Consider the following 25,213-nt stretch of genomic DNA (forward strand, 5'->3'; position numbering starts at 1 on the left):
CTTTAAGTATTTCAAATAAGGCTCTAATTTAGATCTACGAAGACAGTGCGATTTGTTAAATAAATATCAAGCTCATCTGGTACCAGGCCAGTTGTTGTGGTTAAGCAAGATATATCTAGCTAGTGGTTATTTAACTAAATGATGGGTGAACATGCCCAGGCAGACTGCAAAATGCTTTCTAATTGGCAGAAAGAGAGAAAGAAAGAAAGAGTGAGAGAAAGAAAAAGGAAGAGAGAGAGGAAAAAAAGAGAAAAATAGAAAAACAGAAAAAGAAAGGATAGCGAAAGAAAGACCTCTTTTCCTTTTATATATGCCCTCTCTAGGAACTTTGAAAACTATCAAAGAAGACAGCTGCAGCCTGGCAAGGGAATTAGATATTTAATTGCTAAAAAGAAAATGACAAATGCTGGTTCATAACTAACACGCTACAACCATCTTATGAAATGTTAATTGGAATACCTTACACTTCCCATATACCTTTAATGAATTAATGGGGATGCCATTCTCTATTTACAGGCCAGTTAAATTCATCGGCAACTCCATTTACTCTTGTATATACTATTACACTTCAGATGGCAGTTACATAATCAATATGCTGTCCTTTCATAAATCTAAATGAAGAAAATCCTGGGGGTCCTTTGGAGAAGCACAGAATGGCTCATAAAGAGTTTGTTACTTTTCTATGTGAAACTCTCCAACCCATTCCTGTGTGTAATCTCAGTAATTTGGATTTTGAGGTTTGGTGGCCTTTTCAGGTTTTTTTGTTTGGGGTTTTTTGCTTGTTTGGTTGGGGTTTTTTTACTAAGAAAAATATACAAAGGGATGGGATGTATTATAGGGAAATATCTTTAAAAAAATCAGATGGCTTGACTTCATAAAAACGTATATTTGTATCACATGGCATGTTGTATTACTTCCCTGCTGGATCTGGTTCCATGGGATTTTCTTCTTGGTGACAGAGTTGGGCAAGTTTGTTTCTAATCAGGTTTGATATTTCTGGGGTAATCTTTGGAGACATCAGTTAGGAGCTTGGTGGAAGGTAACACCAGCTGTATTAGACAGGTTGCCTTAAAAAAAACAGTGGTGGCTTTAGGATCAAGAAAACTATAAAAGATTCAGTTCATACATACTACAGGATAAGCAGTTTCTGGCTACCTATATGGAGAAATAAGGGCATTGGGATACTGGAAATGGCATGGCTTAACAGGACAAGAATTTGGTTGGGCTATGGAGCTTTTACCCCCAATGTATCTTATTATATCCATCAGCAGTTGATATTGCTTAAGGGCCAAGCAAAACTCTAGCATATGTCCCTTTGCAGATGCTCTTTGGCCTGTGTCTAATGAACTGCTGGCCTTTGTCTAGCTTCCAGCATGAAGCTGCCCATTTCATCAAAGCCAACAACATTCACATTGCCTGGCAGCATAGCTGAAAGCCTGCAGAGGCCAAAGACTGAATGGGATACAAAAGGTGAACTATTCTTACAGCTGAAATATGCTCTTGAGGAGTGAGTTGGGAACCTTGCCTTACCCCTGCACCTTCTCTTCAGAAATGGCTCTCCTTCTAGGCTTTCAATTTAACACTCTTCTGTGTTTGAAGGAGACCTAACTGTAGACTTACCCAATATTCCCCTAGCTTCTGGCCCTGTAGAGTTTGATATGAAGTTCCTGCCCTGCAAGCTAATTCCTGCCTCCAGCGGACTGGCCAAATGGTCTACCATGTAGGTAGTACACATTCATGTACTGCTCACGCCTCACACTATTTCCTCACCCCCACATCCCATCCTTAACAAGTCGCAGAATTATCCTTCCAGCTAGTGAGGATCCTGAGGAGAATATTCTTCATTGATCTCTGGTTTTGAGGCCTCCAGATGATGGAGGCCTCAAAGATGGTGGTGGCTCAGAGTAATGCAAGGATAACACACACATCTGGCTAATTTTTAAGGAAAGTGATATGGCCCATCCTTCTTTCCATTTCATGCAGCTCTTTCATTTTTTCTGGCTCCACTACAGAGAAGTTTCTGGCTGCATGTTACTCCATGGATCTCTCCATCAGCTGCTCTTCACACACCAAAAAGTCACCCTGGATAAAGTAATACTCCCCAACCATTTCCCACACCTAGGCAGTATTACTCCCTGTCCCTTCAATATCTTTGGACACTGATAGGAAGCCCATATTTAGTGGTACCATCTGCTCCTCTTTCCACCCACTGAACTTCACATGTGATCTTCCTTACCATTTGCTGCCCCAACACCTGTTTTCTGTGACTCTTCTCTTTTTGAGGAAGATTTGCTTCTAGCTTAAAAGCTTCTCCTTCTTGTGCCCACAGTTTATAAATAGACTGCCACCACTGTTGGGCATGACCTTCAGCTTTCCTTCAACCTTTTAGAGACTTTCCATAAAGAAGCACAAAGCACTTCTCATCCCTCTGTGCCTCTTCTCCCCCTCTTCAGCAAAGGATGAGAATTAAACCTGCATCTGCTAAACTGACCAGCAGCACATGTCAAAAAAATAAATGCCCTGATCCTTGGCAGGTAATGAAGAAATAGATAATAATGCAAATAATTCTCCCGTGGCTATTGCTGGGAGTTTGTTTGCATCCATCTATCTCCAGCTTGTCATGTTGCCATTAGTACTGCTCATAATACAGATGTTAACAAGGGCAAAAGGGCGATCTGTCGGTCTCCTGTAGTCACCTGTGATGCTGTCAGCCTGCAAGTTAGCTGTCAGACAGAGTTTACTCCAGGGATAGTGACCAGTCTGACATACAGAAAGAGGGAGGGCAGAGGAGGAAAAGTGTGAGGACATAAGCTCAAGGAAGCAAGTGAGAATTTACTGTGCCTGGACCAAGGTGTTTGTGTTTTCTTTTGCACTTGCCTGTCATGTATTTGCTTCAATGCAAAGCTCATGCCGGATGCATCAGACTCCAGCCCAGCTAAATGGTGCTGAGCGCCAAACTTCATAGGGCAGCTTGGGATGGGGGATGGTGCTTCCTAAACCCCAGGATGATTTTGCACTGCAAAGGTCAGGTTTTCCCATCTGCAGACCCAACTTAGCTCTTTTAGGAGATGTGAGGTATATAGCACTGATGCAAAGTTGTCCCAGGACCCCCAACACAGTTACTGTTGCTAGTATAAAGGCAGGGCACAAGGTAACTGCTTGGCAATCTCAGTGACACCTCCACAAGGAAGTGGCCCAGCACAGTCTGATGGTACCAATGTCAGTGGGTTGCCCAGGTAGTCTGCTGAAGCTCAGTCCAGCTTAGACCCCTCTTCACAACAGGGAGCATTATGGATGTGTTGTCACCTCCTGGATGTGAACCACACATCAATCTCTCTTTTCCTTGGCTTTTCACTGTGTATGGTGTCTGTCTTGCAGCCCTGGGCTATCTGGACACTTGGGACATGGCTCCTTTTATCAGAAAGGTTGACTCTCTATCTTAAAATAATCCATTATGAAGTCTCTCATTTGGAGCTGGAACTGAAAAAAGGAAAATTGAGACACAGCCTAGAATTTCCCGCAAGTGTTTGCATCCTGGCTTTTTGTTCAACAAGCTAAAAAGGAAGCCCAGGTTTTTGTTTTGAATGCATTATGCTGTAGTCAATTTTATTTTTGTCTTACCTCTGTCAACAAAGCTTAGTACAAGTGATCCCAGTTGCCTGCTGGAAATGACAGGAAGGGAAAGGGGTGTGGGAACACACAGCGATATGGACATAATGGAGCAGAGAATGGTGCTGAGTGAGAAATTTCACCTTTCACTGTGGGGAGAGGGGAAGAGGGGAACACTGCTCCACAAGCAGAGGATGTGCCTGGTTTCACTATATGCAAATACGTTACATGCTTTTGGCGAGAGGAAAACTAAACATTTTCCCCAAGTTTGGATTATACTAGAAGTATACATCACACTTCTCCAGAAACGTGCGCACTGATGTGGTTCAAAACACATACGCAGATACTCCTTTGGTAATCATTTAGTGTACTAGACCTTGCATTAAAATCCTGGCAGAGGTCACCAGCAAAAATGAATTTGCTCAACTTGCCATAGTCATTAGTCCATACCAATTCTGGCTGAGAGTACAAGTGAAAATGAATCTACAGTTGTCCTGCTCATCGTTTCCCCATACCAGCAAACTGTTGTGCCATTTGGAGCAATTTACTGTGATTGGTATCCATTGCTTCAAAACTACTCAGGAGAGGAGCAGTGAGGGATGTTGTGGATCATGATTATAGGGGTCTTGGATGGGCTGACATACCTACATGTGCTTTTGAAGTGGGACACAACCACAAGTGGCTCCATGAAAAAGGAAAGCTGGCCAGAACAGAGTGGAGGTTTAATAGCTGTGATGTGAGAAGAACAACAAAATAGTGTTGCAGAAGGTGCCAGGTGCATGAGGGAGCTGTGCACTGGTCAGCACTTTGGGGAAAAAGCATACACAGCATCTGGTTTTGCTGTGCATGCTTTGGGGCTGCACATTCTTCGATTTTAATGAGTCTCTTACCCACCTGCTGAACAGTCACCTTATGTCACCTGAATCTGTCATGTGTGGTGCTGGTTTTTACACATGCTGAGCACTGAAGCAGCACATCCACGGTGAGGCAGAGTCCTGAATCATATGGCCTGGCTGCAGGATGCCCTTTTGCAAATGGCAGAGGAAATCAGCCCTCGAAAACAACCCCCTTCCAAGCCTGCTGTTCACTTGGCTACAACGTTTGCCATTGCTTGGCTGTAGATTACAGGTTCAGCAGCATGCTAAACAGCCAACATTATGTTTCTGCCAAGGAACAAGGCTCCCGACTACTGAAAACTCCCAGGGGCTCACTGGAACTGTTGCTAAGCACAAGGGAAACCTGGTTAGCAAAGTCAACTCCAGGCTTTTCTGAGTGTGCCTCAAATTTTCTGCTCCACCAGTCCGTCTGCTTTTGGACACCATCCTCACAATGCAGAACGCGCTTCCTAACAGGCACAAGGATGCCAGGCCAAGTCTATCTCAGCAAACAATGGCCTTTATGAAGTGCTGCTGCTTTTGGATGCTTTTGGAGCACATCTCTGCAATGATTTTAAGAAACTGGGTCAAAGTTTCTCCTCTTCCTGCTGTCAGCTAGTTGGAGACCTGGAGAAATACTGGACAATCAAATCACATCAGATGCATAGCCTGAATCAGCCCCTGCTGACTTAAGAACCCCAGATATGATGTACATAAGATCTCCTCCACTTCTGCCAAACCGCACAACAACATGTTGGGGAAAGACACGTCCTAGTCAAAAAAGGCTGGGATCTGTGTTGACGTTCCGCATTACTTTTGCAATATAACACAGTGCAGAAGAGGTATCAAAAGCAGCCTCCGAAGGGATAACTGGGCATAAACCTGTCAGAAAAATTAAAGGGCTGTAGACCCCTGCACCGATACATAACCCATGCTAGTTGTATTATAGAAGGCCCTAAATAATGGCATCCTTTTCAGCTACTTCCTGTTTCTGGACTGCATCTGGCCCTGCTTTATTTAATTATATATGTGTTGTTCAAGGAACAGGATTATGAAAGAAAACTAGCAGTGGTTTGAGCCTTGCTTTCCAGGCAGTGTTCTGGGTTTCCTTAACCACTGAGGGCTGATGTGACTGTCCATAAAAGAGAGGGGTTGTTTCTGTTTTAGTTTTGCTGCTAAAAAGCTAACAAAAAATGTGTTCAGGCTGCAATCCAAGGCCATAGTGAGCTCTCTTTCAGACAGAAATACACAGTGAGTTACACCATCCCTTGAGTGTCTTTGGTGACATCTCTGGAAGATAAGAAATCCTCAGAGAGTAGCAGAATCATGATCACCATTAATTAAAGCTCATCAGAAGAAAGTCTTGATTTTCTAGAGCAGAGTCTTGAAAATTTTCCAGGTAAATGTGACCAGGAGCAGTTTCAACTTGATTCTCACGCAAACTCAACTGGAAATGATTACAGCCAAATAATAGCATTAAAGTGGAAGGAAATTACCGCATTGATTGCTTGACCTGAAGAACAATAATGGTCCTTGTCTATTACAACTGATTTTCCATAACATTAGTGTTACACAGAAAAATTCAGATTAAATCCAGGAAGCTGAAAGTAAGACTGAGAATTAGCACACTACCATGGTGAGGGCTCCAATCCCTTTGCACAAGAACGATCCATGTGAGCAAGGGTGGTCACATTTTTGGAAGAAGCAGAAATGTTATCTGCATCCCCCAAATATGTGTGTGTTCAATGGAGAGACTTTTAGGCCAGTTGCTGGGACAGGAGTGAGGAACTGGTCCCCCACAAGGAAGCCAACCTTCAGCTGTGAAAGATGCTGCAGAAAAGAATCAAAATAATCTTTTTATCCCTCCAGAAAAAGAACAATAATCACCTCATGTTTTGTTCCTGGAAAACCGGCATTTTAAAGGGAACTGCTTTACATAGGAACTGTTCTGTGCAAGCTCTTGGTTTGCATTTTATTGTGACCTGCTTAGAGGTAATCCCATGTGACATGTCCCATGGTGTTATTCCTAGATTAGTCTAGACCCATTTTCAGGGAAATGTGCCCCAACTGGAAGGGATCTAAAGAAAAGCAGGAGTGAGAGAATTCAGCTCCCAACTGAAAAGTAATTATTGCCATTTTTTTCCCCATATACTTCAGTGAGTCCTGGTGATTCAAACACTCAGTGTCCCAGCAGCTGGCACAGAGATACAAGGCTTCAGTCCTTGCCTTTCCGAATACTGGCTTTGCTTTCCCCTCCTGTCTCCTGTATCCTCAGACGAAATTGTGTAAAGGGCCAGTTTTAGCCTCATAGCTGCTTAGAAATCACTACTAAGCAACAGCACTGCTCATTTGTATGAATGAAGGGTAGGGGAGTGTTGGTCACATCCCAAAGACTAAGCAGGACTGCTTGATGCCCTGAAGGGAAACAAATTGTTGATTAAAATCCAGTTCCTGTTTGGCAGGCAGGAACTACAAACACGATGATAAGGACAACTCCTGGGTGGCAGTCTCAGCCAAGGAAAGGTTACTCCAAAAAAGACTTTTTTTTAATCCCTAAAAAAGATATTGGCAGGCAACTGGCAGGATAGCTTTGCTGCATGTGTTGAATGTAAGATTTTTACCCTGGGGAGTCATGCCCCATGGTCAAGATGAGATTCAGCCCAGGACCAGAGTCAGACCTGTAGCTAGACTGGGGTCCTCAGGAGACCAACTCCTCAGTTCAATCTTCCAGTGTACAGCTCCTTCCCTGCTTAGACTCTCCTCTGCAGTGCATCATCTATAATGTTCCTTATCTAATGAGGAGTTAGAGGATAAATACATTGAAGAAGTCCATCAGTGCTGGCTTATCTGACCGTGTCTGCCGCAGATGCCCCACAGTCCCAGTGGAGCGTGCGTTGTCAGGGAATTAGCCTCTAGCTTGCCCACTTTTGTACCCACAAGCATGGGTTGACCATAACTGCCATTAGACAGTTTCTCTGCTGAGAAAACACACTCTGTCTATAGGTTTGTATATCAGCTGGGGATCTGGGGGAAGATGCTTCAAATCAGAAAGGCTTCAAGGGGCTCTAAGGTATGCAGGTTTCCAATCCCTGCATGCACTCTGCCCATATCCTTGCTTGGGAGGGCAGTGGGGACTACTGTGGTGCTCAGAAGCTGTTTAAGATGTGCTGCCTCGCTCCATATTTGCTCTTGCCTGCAGCAAAGAAAGGGTGGGCATTCATAACTGTGCTGGCATGCAGGTCTTGGAGAAATCATTAATAAGAAGTTCCTGAACTTTGGGTAAATGATTTTTACTGCTGCTGTGGGTTTTTTTCCTCCCTTTTTAAAGCATTTGTCTGCAGTGCTGTGTGCACCAGCAGATTGCAGGGGTGGGTCCCGACAGCTGGCGTGCTTCAGATCTCATGTGGCAACTGCACGCCTCGAGTCCCCGCGTGCCATGCAGCCACCCTCCTTCCCGGTCTCTCTGCCGTTGACTCTCGCTCAAGCTGTTATTTGTGTCTTCAGCGCACAGCTGGTTGGTTTTGAACATAGGGGTGGGAGGGGAGGGTGGAAGGGGCAGCGTAGCCGCAGAGCGAGCAGTCCATCACTCCTCCAGGATGCATGGCCCGAGTGAAAACAGGGAAATTAATAAGATGTACAGCGTTGAGAGCTGCTCCTTTTTATCTGGGCACTGTTCATTGCAGGAAGCATCTTCTCAGCCTCTTGTGGGCAGCTAGTAGCACAAAGCCTGCAGTCAAAAGGGTTTGTCCTCCTGCCATGCCAGCGAGACAAGGCCACGTGTGTCAGGATGAATGCAATGGGATTGCAGATCCCTAGGGAGAACACATGTGGCTTCGGGAACTGGCTGGTGTTTTGTCAGACAAATACAACACATGGTGGGTGGGGATGTCTTGAATTTGCAGCAGTGGGTTGACTGACCCATGTCCATGCCTCTTTCATCCACCTCCTTGAGAATGCTTGCATGAAGGGTGCAGCAAAGAGGTACTTGCATCTAAATGTGAGTACCCAGAATCCTCTTCTTGTGCTTGGACATGTTCAGCTTTTGGAAAATGAAGTTTTGTTTCTACAGATAAAATAAATATCATGAGACTTCATTGACCAGTAACACACTGTGAATTACAAGACAGCTGTATCCTCAGGGTGGCCTATAAGCTGAAATATGCTTCTATAAAAAGCTCATCCTTTACAATTAAAGCACAAAATGGTACAAGCCAAATGACTATCCACAAACAATTTGTGAACACACACATACACACAAATGCTTAATGACTTGTTACTGAAACAAGTAAAAAACAGAAGAGGCAAGCAAGTCCCCCAGAAAGCAGTTAAAATCAACACTTTTTGTTCTGTTTCAAGTTTTCTTGACAGCATGATTCCCCCCTTTATAGCACCCTCCCTCTGCTGTGCTGAGTTCCTGGGAACACTGGCTGATTCTTTTGTGCCACCACCTCTGTCTCTCTCAGATGCTGTGAAGATGCTGCATTTGTGGGGGGTCCTGAGCTACTGCCCACAAAACTCAGGGAGAAACCTGGTGGTGGAGGAACACATTACACACTTGAAAGGCTGCTGGATTCCACGCCAGAGCACATAAACAGCAATTCATGAGTCAATAAGGATGTTCTCCAAGCCCATAAAAGCCTGAAGTGCTCTCAGTATCATCCCCATGCAGCTGGAGAGGCTCTTGACCTGGGTGAGACCTTCGGTGTGGAATGTAACTGAAAGGCAGAAATTTCAGCCCTCATCTGCAGTGAAAGCTCAGGAAGAAAGAAACCACTGGGAGAGAAAGAAAGAAGGAAGGGGAAAGAAAAGGTAAAAGGGTAGAAGTGGAAGGGAAGAAACCTAGGGCTTCTTTAATGGACCTGAACATCAATAATACTAACCACTCCGTCTGTGAAAGGCTGCCGGTTAACAATCACACAAGCTGATAGTCACTGCCCATAATCCAGCTGATAAACACGTCCACCAAACCTGGTGCTGAGTCCCTTCAGATACCAAGGAGTAACAGTATCACCAAGCCTGAATTTCTCTCTCTTCTTTATGCAGCTTCTGCACAGGAAAACAACACACCATGTCTCCATGTTCCTGCATCATTTTTGATAATGTGTTAGCATATGCAGATCTTGTCTACTCTAAGCCATTCTTCCATGCAAATTCTTCTTGGGCAGAAGAGCTTGAGAAAAAAAGCAGGAGCCTGGGAAAATTTTCCATCTGCATCCTTACGTAATGGTTGCTTGCAAAGATGGGTAACTGAGGTCCATTGTCCACTCCCCACCCCAGGCAGGCAGGAGATTGATGGCTGTGTTTTAGTTTGCTGTTCCTTCCATACTCCCCCCCACACCTCAGTAACTCTCCCTATTTTTATACTAAAATGTTGGCAAATACATAAATATCTCCTGTCACCAGGAAGCCGTGTCCATTCGGTTCTGTCTGCAAACACTGCGCTCCCCTCCTCGCCCTCTACAATGTACCACTTTCATGGGCCCTGGGGGAGGAGCTGGGAGTCACAACTCATAAATTCCCATCATGTCAGGCAAACGCTTTCACATCATTCAAAAGGAAAATCTGCTTCCCTGAAATAAATAACAGGATGTAAAGAGAGTCCACGGGTAAGACAATGGGGACACTTGTAAATCATTGTGCATTGGAAATCAGGCTGGGGGATTTGGAAACCCTGCATCGCTTCCTAAAGAAGGCAACACAGAGAAGTTCATGCACATGAGAAGAACAACACTCTTCTGCCTCTCTCAGCAGCTAAAACCTTAACTGAAAATGTATGTGTGGCCAGTGAGGAGAGTGACAGTGTGAAATACAGGATTCAGTGTGAGGTGAAGAAGAGAGGCTCTGGAGGGAAATGGCTTTGGAGAGACACAGAGGGTCTTGAGGGAAAGCTGGCATGAATGGCTGCTTGCCATGTGCCAAGTTTAGTACATGGACTGGTGAGTGTATGACCAATGTCATCATGAGAAGGAAAGAAGTCACCGGGGGGTCATACAGTCAAAAAAAAAGGGAGTTTTGCCCATCACCATAGCTAGTACATCTCCCAGATTTGGTCGTATCTTTCTCATCATCTTTACTACTGCTTCATACACTCCTGCTCTTACCTTTTCACCTCCAGCCCTTTTTTTAGCTAGATGAGGTGATGGTAGCATTAAAAATATGGCTGTTTCCTCACAGTGTGGGGAGACACCAGCCAGCCACACAGGTCTGACCTGACAGAGCGACATTGCGCAAGGAAGGCTACAGAAAACGCAGTCACTGAGAGGAAGAGAAGGGGTAAGAGGTGGTTGGCAGACTCTGGAGGGAACCAGCATGCCCATCTAGGCTTGGTAGTTGGTAGTAGTGAGAACTGGGAGCTCTGTAAGCCTCAACCAGATCTAGTTATTTTTTGCAAGAGTGGATAAAAGCCTTATAAGGTGGGCTGGGCATTTCCCTGTGCAGAGGCCTTGAATCTACTTCCAATCTTTCTCTCTCCCTCCTCTTCTATTGCAGCAGTTAAAAGAGGACCCTGCATAGAAAACTGTTTGTTATGAAGCAACCTCTGTGTATTGCCTAAAGCAATCAGCCAGCAGCTTCCCTTTGTGAGGAGGAAAGTGGGCTTTTTCTTTTTCTCCCACAGGTAATCATCCCTTTCAATGCTTTCTTTTCCGTTTTGAGCTGTCCCCTTCCTTGCCTCCTGAAGCAGTGTGTGCGTCACAGAAGCCCCAAGTAATGGAGAGGGAAGGGTGAAAGTCCTGTGTTCCCACCAAGGACCAGAAGAGCCAGGTAGCAGGGCTGGCATGCTCCACTTCATGGTGCTTTACACTGAAGGAGTTAAGGCCCATCCTTAAGTACCCCTTCGCTTTAGCAGGAAAAACACTCTTGGGAATAACACATTAGTTTTAACTCCTTATTCTCAGTGGCTCTTCCTTCTCACGGTCTGACTCTGGCTTTGCTCCTTGCAAAGCTGCTGCTTCTCTCAATGTTTGTCCTGTGGGTGTACTCAGAGGCTGTAATCAGGATTTAAGGCCTTTGCAGTCTTAGGCACAGAACAAGTAGAACAAAGAAGACGGCCTCTGCCCCAGAGATTTTAGCACTGGAAAGTGAGCTACAGCTGGCAGTTGTGAAATCAAGTTGTCCTACCAGTATTACCCCATGGTCAACCCACTCCCCATCATTCAGACGTTGGAAGATGATGCCTTGGATAAATGAAAAGTGAAGAGCAGTATCTTTTTCCTCCCAAGAATCTCTTGTATGTGTCAACATTTCGGCAAAGCTGGACATGACAGACCCCCTTACCTGTCCCTCAGGAGTTTGACTGCAGCTTCCACATCGCTCCTTGGGATCCCCAGACCTCACGCAGCCCACGTGCCGAGGCCACAAATAATCCCAGGCATCTTCTTTTCTCATGTACAAGGATCGTGCGTTCTGAGACAGGTAGGCACTAGGTTTTGTTGCATGTGTGATCTCGCACATGGGCACTAACAAAGTGAACGTGAGCATGAGTTTTTTGAGACTTCATAAAAATAAACCCAGATGGCATTAAATAAACTGTGTTGGAGGGATGTTAAGCATGACTTATCTACACTCCCTACAGTGAGCAGCGGGAGGACTGGAAACAAAACCCAGGAATCCTGCTCCCTCGTCATCTCTCTCATCTTGCTAGTAGCACTTGCTGCCTTGTTTGTGGATGTCTTCCCTCAGCCCCACTGTGGGGACATCAGGAAGAAATGCATCTGTTATGTTCAGAGTCTCTTTGTCTTGAGCAGGGCATTAGAGATAGGTGCATCCCCTGAGCCCTGTTTCTGTCAGGGTGACCGGTGGGCATGCTATTTCTCTGTTTGCTTTTGTGTTGGACTTGAGGGTGGGGACCTGGGGAGGAGGAGAGGAAAATGTTGTTCTATTTTTCAAGCAAGCTTGAGGAGCGTGGTGGAAAAAGGACCGTTCTCTCCTTCATTCAGAAGTTTGGTCATGGAGGGCTGACTGTCCTTTTTTCCTAAATGTATATGGTGCCCTCAGGGAGTGTCTGGTTTTGATTAGATAGTGTCTTGTGGAGAGTTCTTGATTCTGGGCTATATGACTGTGAAAGGAGAGTGTGTGACTCCTTCCCTCCCCCGTGAACCGTGAATGAATAGCACCTCTGCCCAGGCAGGAGAGAGGGGCCCTCAGGCCAGCTGGGAATGTGCATTTATTATAAAGCAATGAAGTAGCAAAGATACCAGGAGACAGAAAGGATTTCTCAATTTTGTTTTGCTTTTTCAATTCTGCCACGCGCCCCCCCCCTTAAAATGGAGGAATATTGCATGTCCATGGGAAGGTTCCCAGAGCAGCAGGTTCTCTAGGAAGAGATGCTCTCTGGAGACAGTATTGTGCATTAGGGTTTAATTTGGGACTGCAGGAGACCCATGGGGTCCTAGAGAAGGAACCCCACATTTCCCACTGCCATACATGGTCCCTGCTCAGGCGCACGGGGAGACCTGCTGCTCTGAGGCTGGGGCTCCTGCAAACAACAGCAAGGAAAAATCACCAGCAGGGATGCCATCTTCAGCCTCCTACAAACCACTTGCAGAACTAAAAGCGTCAAGCCCGGGGCTGGCAGGTGATTTTCCTAAGAATGGTCATTGGAAACTCTGCTTGGGACTTGGAAAAAATCAAGCCCTGCTTTTTCCATACCTTACGCTATCAATAGAGGTTGTGCAGTCGGGAGAATAACAGGATCACTTGCCTTTGTACTCTGTGGAGCTGAGGTGATGGGTAAACACTCATTTTTACTGGGAATAGGGAGCAAACACGACTTAGAAATAAGCAGGAATTAGCACGTGCAGTTAGATGCCTTTTTTAACAAGGTCATGTTATTAATTAAGATGGTGTTTCAGTAGTGCTTTAGCTACGTGTTGATAAACAAGCCTGCGTTTGTAGACCTAGAGACATTTCAACACTGTCCCTTTTTATTCAAGGAGTTCAAGCTTGCAAGGAAAACTAGGGAATGAAGGACAAAAAAGGGCGCTCTCCCATACACATGCACCCTTTTTTTTTCCTCTGTGGGAAACAAAGATTTCCTCTGTGTGGCTTTGTATCTGTGTATGTTCCTATCTGATGCATTCACCTTGAGGAGTTTTTGCACAGAGTAGCACTGACACTCATTATCCGAGTGGGTGAGTTGAGGAGTTCTCTCTCTGGGGATGCCCTGAGGGAGGACAGACTCTCTCTAAAGTGAAGTTCCCCTCTTTTTGAGGATTTTTGCAAGTGCTAGTTAAACACCTGAAGGCCTGGCTGACTCTCCTGGATAGAAACTGCAGAGCAGATACTGCAGCTGAAGCATTGTTAATTCATCAGCAAGGAAGAACCTAATTGTTTGTTGCTCTGGCGACTGTCATGATGACTATGCAAATACATTTTTCCCTCCCTCTCCCCAAGTTCTGTGCCCTTTGATAGTCCCTAAGGACTTTTCTTATTTAAGTTCAGCTGCTCTTCATTTGCATGAGTCATCGCACTGGATGACAAGGCGAGAGAAAAAGAGTGTGAGAGCACAACCTGTCAGGCAAAAAAGGAGGCCTCAGTCCTCTGAAAGATGCTTGTTTCTGAACCACTCACCGAGACCCTTCTTAAGAGATATAGCACAGATGAGATGCTGCCCAGTAATTTCCCTCGACATGTCTCTCAGGCTGCTGTAAGATGCATGAGGGCTCAGTGGGTTTCCCACAGAGGTGCAGGCATCTGCTGCCAGATTTGAATCTTTCCATGGTGAGCTCTGCAAACCAGGGGAACCAAGTGCTCCCCATTTTTTCCAAGAGAGGAACAAGGGAGCACCAAATGAGGCAAGCACTCAGCAGGCACAGAGTGAGTACAAGGGTGTTGTTCTCAGCCCAATGTGTGGATAAGCTGTGGAAATCCTTCCCATGGGAAATTCTGAATACTCAAAATTTGCGTAGGTTCAGGGAGGGTACGAGCATGTTCATGGAAGAGGAGTCCACCTCGGTTATTAACCAGGAAGACATTGTATCTCTGGCTCAATACATCCCTGAACCATGAAGAGCTGGAGGACAGGAAATTATTTGGATATGTATCACTGTATCCCTGCTCAACTCCTGTATTAATCTCTATGTTCTCCTTGAAAGCTGGGAGTGGTAAGCAAGCCTAGCACCAGGGAGAAGTGCTCAGCACTTGGAGGATAGAGCTCAAAACTGAAAATGCTTCAAGCCTGGGCTAGTTAGCCCTGGGGATCTTCTGCTTCAGGAAATCCAAGTTTTGAGTCTTATGAATGGACAGAAGAAGTATTTGCAAACACCCAGAGCCTTTATGTGATAAATATTACCTCAAATTAGTTGGCCAGATTAAAGAAGACGTAGACAGATAGCTGATATTACCTCTGAATATAGCAGGCAGAGCTGGAATCATTAAAATAAATGTCCTCCCAAGGTTCCAGCTTTATTTATTATTATCGTTATCAGTATTATTACAGTGTCTAAATGTATCCTGGGCTCCAGGGTACCACAGAGAATGATAACCCTGCCAAAATGGCCATCCATACTACTGGCTGGAAACAGATAGGGTGGAGAGGAGTTGCAGCGAGCAAAGAGAGCAGGCTGCAACAGACCCCCTAACACCAGTGCTAAAATAAGCATTGCTGTCCCCAGGTGGACATGAGTCACAGGTTGTACCTGCCAGCATTCAGGGCACAATTCAATGGGAACTGCAGTGTCCTCCACTTCAGGAGGATGTCCTGGTGCCCACTGATTTATACCAGTATGTGCAACCTCTTAATGCAAGGAAGAAGTAAAGGCAGTGCAGCCTGGCATGCCTTGGTGCACACATGGCCCGGGCATAAAGACATCCAAAACCCAACTCCAAATTAAAGATTTGCCCACTCTTGCTCTCTATGGGGCCTCCTCTCCTGCCAGAGCATTAATGCAAAATAAAAAAGGAATGGATAGTGTGGGGAGTCTCACAACTCCCATCCATCTTCTCTGCAACAAACAGCAAGGCAGGTGCTACAGAAAAAGATGCTTTCCAATTTAGTTATAATAAAGTTGTGTCAATCATGAAAATGCTAAGCTGTATGTAATGATTTCCGTATGAAAAACATGTATCCTTTATAATGTGTACTTATGTACCTACTTGATAATATGCATTTCTATTGATCTATATACATAATTATGTTAGTATAAACCCCTTAAACATATGCCTGCAATCTTATTAAAACAAAGAAACTGACTTGAAAACTGAGCTAATTTAACCTGGAACCTGTGGAGAGGAAAAGAACAGAGTCCCCCCCTCCCAGTCCCTTTAATTGTGCTTGAAAGATCAAAAGTTCCCTGAAATACTAAAAGCTAAGTAAGAAACTATGGCAGAACGGGGAGAATTGTTTTACACCAGGTTATTTGTTCACTCTTTTCCAGTAAGCATTGGCTGATATTAAAGCACATCTGATGGTGTCTGAAAAATTCTGCAAAGCTTTTTCCTTAATCCCTGAGCTGCTTCTGGATCATCTGTCTTCTACAGTGCTCCTGCTTTATTAATAAGACTGTCACAATTACAGGGCTGGCTGCAGACTTCCCCAGGGTCTTTCTGAGCAGAACCCTCCCAGCAAACCCTGGATGTTTCTTTCTCTCCCCAAGGTGCCACTACCTCTCATTCCTACAGTGCCTTCTAATTTTGCCATATTTGTCCATTCAGAGAGTTCGTTTCAGCATAGGAATGAGGCATTGAATGAGAAGAACAGGAGGCTGAATGAATAAGAAGGTCTAGTCATGTGTCTGTCAAGCCCAGATGCTGGCCAACCCTATCAGTTACTTGGATGTGCTGAGCTACCTTTGAGGTGCTGTCCTCCAAAGCCTTGGTTTTGGTCTGTCTTTCTTAGCCATCTTTTTACTTCACCCTCAATCTGATGGTCTTTTAAGATAGCCACCACCTCTGGCCCCAGCTGCTGCTAGGTCCAGGCACCAGGCAAGCTGAGCAGGGCTATGCGTAGACATCAAAGTGAATGGCTCTTTCATCATCTCTTGAACACCTGCAGAGAAAGGTCTTTTGGGGTTCACAGCTCGCTTCCTAGGTGAAATTCCAAACAGTCCTTACTGAGCTAATGTAGTGTGTGCGTATAGCCAATACGATAGACACAGTCAAGACGCACACATTACAAATCCTCCCCCCCTGCAGTGGAATTTTGGGGAGTGAAAAATTTCAGTGAACTTCAGGAGGGATTTTAATTGAATGCTGAGTTTCTCCAACAGGTATTTCAAGGAAAATTGATGGTAGTTTTGCCTTTCCAGCCACTGGCCTTGCTTGGAGGTGCCAGTGAGTTTATTACTAATTTAAACATTCTCCCAACTTGCAATAGAGTTAAATATTGAACTCCTCTCCCACGCCTTCCAATGCTCTACCTATGGCTTCAGGTTGTCAAGGAAGTACCTTTATAAGGGACAGTTAATTACACATTTTTCAGGTATTTACACCAGGTTGAAAATTATCACAAGGCTTGATCCAAGATAGCCATAAACACAATGGGCTTTGAATTAATGCCCTTCTGATGAAGGTGCAGCTAATGGCTGCGCCTTTTCTTTCTAACCAGAACGAGCAATTAGGAAACCTTCGTGTTGCACTACATATTCCTTTACTGCCAGTTGCCTGCTTGTAGCCACTACCCAGAGAAAAGCAAGGGGTGAAACAGCTAAATTAGAACCTTCTTTAACTGTATTTTTTATCTTGATTCATCTTAGTATTTAGAAATTTTACAAGTGCTTTTTATTAAAATAAGAAGGCTAATGAAAGATGTCTGAGTGGGTCAATTAACCCGAGTATGAACAGGTCATTAGCAACAATGGAGAATTGTACAGGCAGTCATACCCGACAAGCATGGAAACTGGCCAAATGAATCGGATGAGGAGATTGATCATTTTAAAACAAACATAATTTGCTTGATTTGTTTTCTTCTGCCTCTCTAATAGCGAAATTGCTTTGAAGACAAATTGTAGACCCTGTTCATGATCTTACATTTACAATAGTCATTGTCTTATAATCCTTAGACTGGACTGTGTGATATCAGTGTGTGTGCAAATAACACAAGACAACTTCATTAGCCTGGGCTGATATTTTGGAGAAAAGACTGCTCACGTCCGGTGTGGTTGGAGAGGTATCAATTGCCCCTTGCACTTCTGAGCTACTCATTTGACTGGATATGTTCCTCTTCTAATTTAGACCATGACAGTGGCTGGTCTAGGCTGCAAGGTCTTTCCTATGGGTCTTCACACTACCCAGAGACTCTGTAGTATTACAGACTTCTTTTTCTACACCTATCCTTTATGATCTCTTTAACCACAGCAGGAAGCTTCTCCATATTAGAGTTCAGTTTGTGGCTGCCAGCAAATCCCAGAGCAATGACGACCACTGCAAAACTTGCTGAGTCCCTTTCCAAGTGCCAAATGGGTCCCTTCTTCTACCTACCTCCTCCCCTATTACCATGAAGGAGCTTAAACATTAAAAAAAGGACCCTCTAATAAAACTGCTGGCTGTACAAGGGTTTCTCTCCTTGGAGAGAGGAACCTGTGGCAGATGCTAGTCATGTCATACAAGGTACTGGTGGAAGAGGGTGAGGAGGACAACAGGGTTGTGGAGACTTTCTGTTGGGTTGTCCTGAAGACAGGCATGCTCCCCTGACCCCATGTGAGCCTGCGGGTACCCCAGGCCGGTCCAGAGCCCTCGTCCTCAAATTCTCCTGGCTTATTAGCATGCCACGGGGCATGTTCAGATCTGCTGTCCACATGCTGCCAGCAAGATGGCTCTGTGAACAGGATGCTGGCAGGAGGCAAAATGCATACTGCTTTCAGCCTTTGTAAAGGCTGCTTTTTCAGAGAGCAACAGACAGCCTGCAGGAACCCTCGGAGAACAGAGTAGAACAGATATGACAAGGGAAAAATTTGGGGATGCAAGTCTGAAACAACAGTTTCCTTTTTTAATCTACCTTTCATGGCTTACCAAGGGAAAGCAAAGAGCCTATCAAGGACACACAGCCAGCCTCTCTCTCTCTTTCACTGTCAAATTTGTTGCCTCATTTGGGGTTTAGAAACAAATGATTTTTTTTTTTTCTTCTAAATGAATTAAGCTATCTGGGGATGGATGATGGATTCAGGAGATACAGGGTAGGTTACGAGCATGCTCTGTTGCTTCCCTGTGGGACACCTGTACTCATGAATCTGCAGACATTGACCCAATTACTAAGCCAGCACCTGGATACAAACTCCCTGTGACCATGTCACCAACTTGCTGTATTCACTGTATTTTGTTCAGGGACCTTTGCGTTTTAGTGCCTTTTTATGCTAAGTTGGCACATGTAAGAGAACTCCATTTTCTGAGCAATTCGCTTCATCCTTTGAGATGTCCTTGTTTTTCTTTTACTCATTTGAAGCAGGTCCCCTCCTCTCCGTCCTCCTCCTCCCCTCGTCTCCCAGGATGACCTGCTAATTTAAATGAAAAGAGATTGCAGCAACATTCTCTCTGTCACTGTAAACTCAGGAAGGCTTTCCCCCTTCACTGAGGACAAAAATTCAGGACAAAAAGCCTTATTTACTCATCCTGTCCTCCCCTCTCACCACAGGCTACTCCCTCAGTGCCATGATGTTTTCTCCAGTCTAGTTTTAAATGTCCTTTTTTTCTTTTTTCTGTGGAGTGACACATCTCCAGTTTCACAGACCTGTTCTGTAGTGTTTTCAGACATTCAGGATAAATTTTCCTTTGAATTAGTGTCCATGGTCTTAAATTAGGCTTCTTATTAATTTGCTCTGTAAAATTATACTCATTGTTTGAATTTGATGAAGCTTTCTTGCATTAGATCCACTTGTGGAGATAAAAGTGGAGCATAGGGTAACGGTCATTTACGGTGGGAGCAAAAGGATTTAGCCCAAGGTCTACAAAGGTATTTATGGTGCTATCTCCTACTTAGATAGCTAATTTGCTATAGATTTTTACTCCTTAATTAGAAATTGAGAGCACTAATAGTTTCTGCTTCTGTTCTTAAATGTTCGTCCTAGCCACTAGGTACATTTTCAGAATTACAAGCTTGTGGGGTGGGAAAGACAATACACTGTCAGGAACCCTTCAGTTTATCAGTAAAACCCAGTTTCTGGGTAAATTCTGGGTAAAATGTGCATTCGAGGTATTTTCAAGAGGAGCTAACTTTGCAAGGAGCTGGGAGTAGCTTCTCAGAGCTGCCTAAGTCCTAAATTTCACTGGCTCTACTGGAAGGTAAGGTCTTCAGAGGCCTGAGTCTTCCCTCCTGTCTTGTTGAGAAAACCTTATTGATCTACATGTGGTCCTGGTAGATTTGATGAAGACCCAGTAGCTACAGCTGTGTGCCTGACAAACAGTTGTGTTTATCTGCAGCCTTGAGTGAAAGAGAAGGAAAATACACAAACTGTGGACTCCCTTTCTCCTTTTCTGCATGAGAGAGCCCCAGATTAGTAATCACATTAGGAAGGACAACAATTCCTCTAGGAATTGAAACACTTTCAGTATAGGACACAAGGGCAAAAGGTCTTTATTGGAGAAGAAAATACCTCATGCACTTGGGCTGCAGGTTTTATGTGATGTCTAGAAAAACGACAGTAAAATTGGCACCTCCTTGCTCAAGAGGTCCCCAGTGAACATTCAAGACATATCTTGTTTGCAAACACAAATGGATTTTTACTCCTGTTTTCCCTGAGGAGATCGCAGAGCTATGGCAGAGTGAGCTGTATTCTCTTCTGGCTCGTGCATCATCATCAAATCTGTCGGCTAATTTCCATTTGAAGAATCGTTGTTGCCAGTACGGAGGCAAGAGCCAGACTGAATTCTCCTCCAATCAGGGGTAGAGTTGGATGAGTTGGCATTTAGAAAGATCATCTTTCTGTGTGGTGAGCAGAGACCCGTGGAAGGGGAATAAATATTGGATCCATTGGAGGTCATCACTAGAAAGTTGCCTCCCTGACTACTGCTGTGCTTTAATCTTATGGAGAGGGACAGTGTCATTATGTTTTGTTTTGTTTTGTTTTGTTTTTTAACGTGTGCTGGCTTGCTTCCACCTTGGAGTCCGAAAACATGGAAGCTCTCAAATGCTCATTAGTATGTGGCACCTGAGAGTCAACTTGTATCATTTCTTCAGCTGTTCTGAAAGAAACAGCAAAACAGAAAAAAAAGAGGACTTTCTCCTTTTCTTCTTTTCTTCCCTCTGGGTCTACCTCAGAATCCTTGGAAGAGGTTTTAGTCCCAGGGGCTGCCAGGCAGCCTTGCTACCTGAGAAACACCACCACCAAATTCCCAGGAAATGGGGAGGATAAGAAATCAGAAGCTATTTGCAATATCTTATCTTTCAGTGAGAACAGACCCAGAACTTGCCTTCAGACCCAAAAGAGAGCAACACCCTCACCCATCCTTAACTGAATGATGATGATGATGGGGTTTTTAAATTTTTTTTCTTGTCTTTCCTTCCTGTGCAATACAGGATTCCTCTTTATCTTCCTCACTTCCTTCCTATTAAATTCCCTTTTCTTCTACTAGCCTTACATCCTCCAAAGAGGAAGAGCATTGTGAAACAAGGTCAGCTCAGCAAAGGATTTTGAAACACTCTCTCTTTCAAGGAGAACCACAGAAGTAATTTTTAAGGCTACCATGGGGACTGGATTTTTTACACCACGTCCTGTTTTGTTCCCATTTTCTGCTTCTTATTCTAATATTTGCAGTGAGAGCAGAGCTGACACCAAATATTAATGCCTGAGATGGCAAAGTGATCTCCGACTGGCCACTCATAAGGGTTTTCAATACATCTTTAAAATGGCTTCCAGCTCAGCTTTTCAGGGGCTTAAAGAGACTTGCATCTGGCAGACATTTTGCTACTTTAACTTACTTCCTTACTGCTTTGGGTGATGTTGTACCATATTTCTGGATGCCTGATGGTCCACTGCCAGTAGCCTGGACAAGGTCCAGACACTCCCTTGTTGCGCAGCTCCTGCACGCAGGTGCTGGACCCACTGCTCTGCTCTCTGCATGGGAGATGCATCACACAGACAACTTCTGGCTGGGTGGGGGATCTGCTTTTCACTGGCCTGGTTCATACTTGGCTCTGCTGTAAAGCTCAGGAATAGCTAGGTCATGCCTGAAATCAGCCCCTTGGCTGCAGAAGAGACCCAGGTACAAGCTACCCTGCAACAAAATAGAAGAGACCCAGGTACAAGCTATCCTGTGACAAAATAAGCAGAATAGCTGCATGCCCATATGAAAGGACTCCCCTCAAAATGTTTCCTCTAAGATCAAGCACAGTTTATCAGTTCAGGATTGGAATCATCCTCTCCCAGGAGGGCTGAGCCCTTCCTCAGCACTGAAAGGGCAACCCCCTATCATCTAATAGGCCATTTTCATCGCTGTGTGTGCATTTGACAGATCTGGTCAAATTATGAAGCCCTTTCTTTGTGAGAAAGAGTATAACAATCGCAGATAATAGGAATCGTGCACACTTAAATCCCTGCTTATGCTAAAGGATTGCCCCAGGAAGGGAAAATGTCTGACCCACTTTCATTACAGCCTTTTGAAAGACGATGCTGTGCCTCCTGCAGACAGTAACTTTGCAATGCCAATAATGGGCAGTTTGTGCACAGTACGTGTAAGTAAACAGAGTGACATCTCATCTGCTGTGCGTGCACTCCAACGAAACCACCTCACCATGTTCTTGATGCTTTCGGCCAATTGTGCCTCTGCCTGCAAACATCACCGAGATGCTGAGCATCAAGCTGTGTGCGTGGGAAACTCCCTGGACGCAGCCGTGCTCCAGAATGAGGGAGCTGTAAGGTTGTGTGGACCCACTTGTATCTCGAGCACCACCTCAGAACTAGCAGCTCTGAAGATTTTATTTAGCAACAACGTTAGTTTCACCCTGTGAAAGGAATGGGGTGGAAAAGACCAAAAATCCCCAGGAATAGCCCCTTGCAAGCATTAAGAGCATTCCTTAGCAGCATGCAAAAGGGATGCAACTTTTCTGACAGCACTCAGGTTAAGCTGATTGCCACTGGTTGTGAATCTGGTCCTTGTTTTTTGGTTATTTCTAGCAGTTGCAAGCAGGTAGCCAAGTCTGCATGGAGGTTATTTATCTGCAGGAAGAGAGGAAATACCACAGTGCTCTTGGAAAATGGGCCAATTCCATGGTATTTTGTCTCTGAGCAGAGCAAGATGGCTCAGGGGAAGGTGTTAGTCAATTAAAGATAATCTAATTAAAAACATAAAATAAAATCCAACCAGCATTTGCTCCTGCCTGCCCTTCCCCCAGAGAAAGGAGGCACTGAAAGAGGCAAGGATGCTTTTCCTGCTGCCACACAGGGTAGAGGCAGAGGGGACATTTGAGGGAGTATTTCCTCAGTCCCCATCATTAGCAGAGTCCTTTGTGTTTATTTTTGAGTATGAAAAGCCCAGGTTAAAAAGAAATCTCCTCCTCTGCAACCTGTTCACAACTGGTAATATCCCCCAGATTCCCTCTGCTCCTCACCGAAGCTTTTAGTACCTCTTGTTACCAGATGGCAGCAGGCTGGCATTTGTCTAGTTAAAATGGATGCTGGAAGCAGCACCGAAAAGCACATTGTTTGGGACTGTCATTATTTGCATTTCTGGCTTGGCGGGTACCCGGTTGGGACCACTCCCACACGGGCACCTCACACCAAGGTACCCAACCTGAGGGATCAATCTTTGGAGATGCGATGAAGAAGAGGAGGTGGCTGATTTTTTTTTCCCAAGAACCCTTCTAGATCATGGCAAAACCTGCTCTGCTTCCCTCTCCCAGGCTGACCTGGTTCCCTAAGACATCTGAAATGGGAAAGTATCCACCAAAGGGAGTGCATGGTGGTGTTGCAGAGGGGATGCTCCCTGAGAGCGTGGGTGGGAGCTCATCAGGCTGCCCAGGGTGTCAGCGTGTCAGGGTGCAGGTCGAGGTGTCAGCCTGCAGACGATCACCCTGAACAGGGGGTAGACGCAAAGCTAAAGCTTGGGGGGGGGGGAATAAATGATAACTTAATATCTGAGAGGTAAGTGTTGGTAATTAGTCTGCAACACTTTGATCATTAATGCATGCAATCAAATTATCATCAGGAACGCTTTTCCACCAGCTTCCCCTCCCTTTCCCCCGCTTCTTTCTCTTTATTTTAAGGGCTGGCACACGGCAAAAGCTGACAGCAACAGCCCCACCGTGCAGCCAGGAGGCTTTCAAAGGAAGCTGCTGCTCCCTAGTGTTTGAAGGATTCAGAGCTGGAGCCAAAAACACAGGCAAGAAAGAGCGAGTCCCCAAAGAAAGGCTGAGCAATAAACTAATGGGCCCAGGCAGTTTTCTATCCCAAGCCCCAGTTCTTTGTTATCTGCTTCGCTATTGATTGCAATCCCCATGGATACAGCTCAGGTTTTCCTGCTTTGAGTTCTTAAGTGAAATTAAAAGCATGCGGTTCATTACTCAGTGCTCTCCTCTCTTCCTCTGATCTTCTGGCTACTATCCAGGCACTGCTGGCCAATTACACCCCTGGGAATAACCTGCCTTTTTTTTTTTTTCCCTTCATGTTTCTACATACTCTGCATCTTCAGGTAGATGGAGGAAGAGACCACACCAGGCACTCTGCGAACTCTACCTTTCAACAGTGTGGTAAATAAGAATTGATTAGTGTTCCTGCTCTCCAGCCACAGCTGGAGTTTAGTACCAACTTTTTGTGAAACCTGCATGGATTTATACACATTTGCATGCACATGTGAATACGCATGTGCCAGGGTGGCAGCTCTGCAGGGGCTCAGATTTTGGCAGAAATGGTTCGAGGATTTTGGTAACAGAATTTTTGTTGGGTAAATGCCAGTTCATCAAAATGGCTTTTCTTTTTTTTTTTAATGGATGTTCACCAGCTTTGGTACTGGGAATTTCTAAGACAGGGAAAGAAGAGCGGTAAGGGTTACATAAGACTTTTAAAGGGGCATGTGTGTTGTGTCCAAGATTGGGCTTTTTAGCTAAACCAGAAAGTGCAATTGCACAATTTACTACAAGTTGAGCAGTGGCTGCTACCCCGAAACCTCTTCTTGGGAAGCCATGGGGAAAAGCAAGAAGCAAGAGGTCAGTAGCACGATGTACTTTGTCAAAGTTAGAGAAAATCTTCCTCTGGACCCTGCCACCTAAAACATCCCAGGTCATCCTGAATATCGCCAGCACTGTTGGTGATACGATCTCCTTTGACAGCCATATCTTAAAGGGAGGGCAAATGAATGCATTAAGATCTCTCTGGATATTTTATCCAGCCATCTATCAGGCTCTTCCAAATAGTATTTTGTCTGTAGAGTTTAACATCAAAGACATGGAAAGTCAATGGGTTGACTTCCTTTTTACTCCCAGAACTAGAGGTCAAATAATGCTTGATTACACAGTATAAATCTATACATACACTGTTGATAGGTGTAATAATAATAGGTAAGTGGCAGGAAATGCTGGTGGAGGGTGTGCTGAAATTCAGGCCACTTATCTAGGCTTTCAGCACGGCCTGAAGCGGGACCTACATTTAAGATTTTTGGCAAGCCTGAAATACTTCTTTTCATTACATAATTGGCCTGTAACTCTAATGATGATAGTGGAGCTGCTCCAGATTTATACTAATGTAACTGACAGCAGATTTTTGGCTCTGAGTCTGTAAGAAAAAGCTTGCCATAAATTCAGTATTCAGACTGTCCTTTGTAGTTTCTCTTTTTTCTCAGGGAGGAAGCAAGTGCTTCTCTCTTTT

This window comes from Aquila chrysaetos, chromosome 20 (assembly GCF_900496995.4).
Source record: "Aquila chrysaetos chrysaetos chromosome 20, bAquChr1.4, whole genome shotgun sequence".
NCBI lineage: Eukaryota > Metazoa > Chordata > Aves > Accipitriformes > Accipitridae > Aquila > Aquila chrysaetos.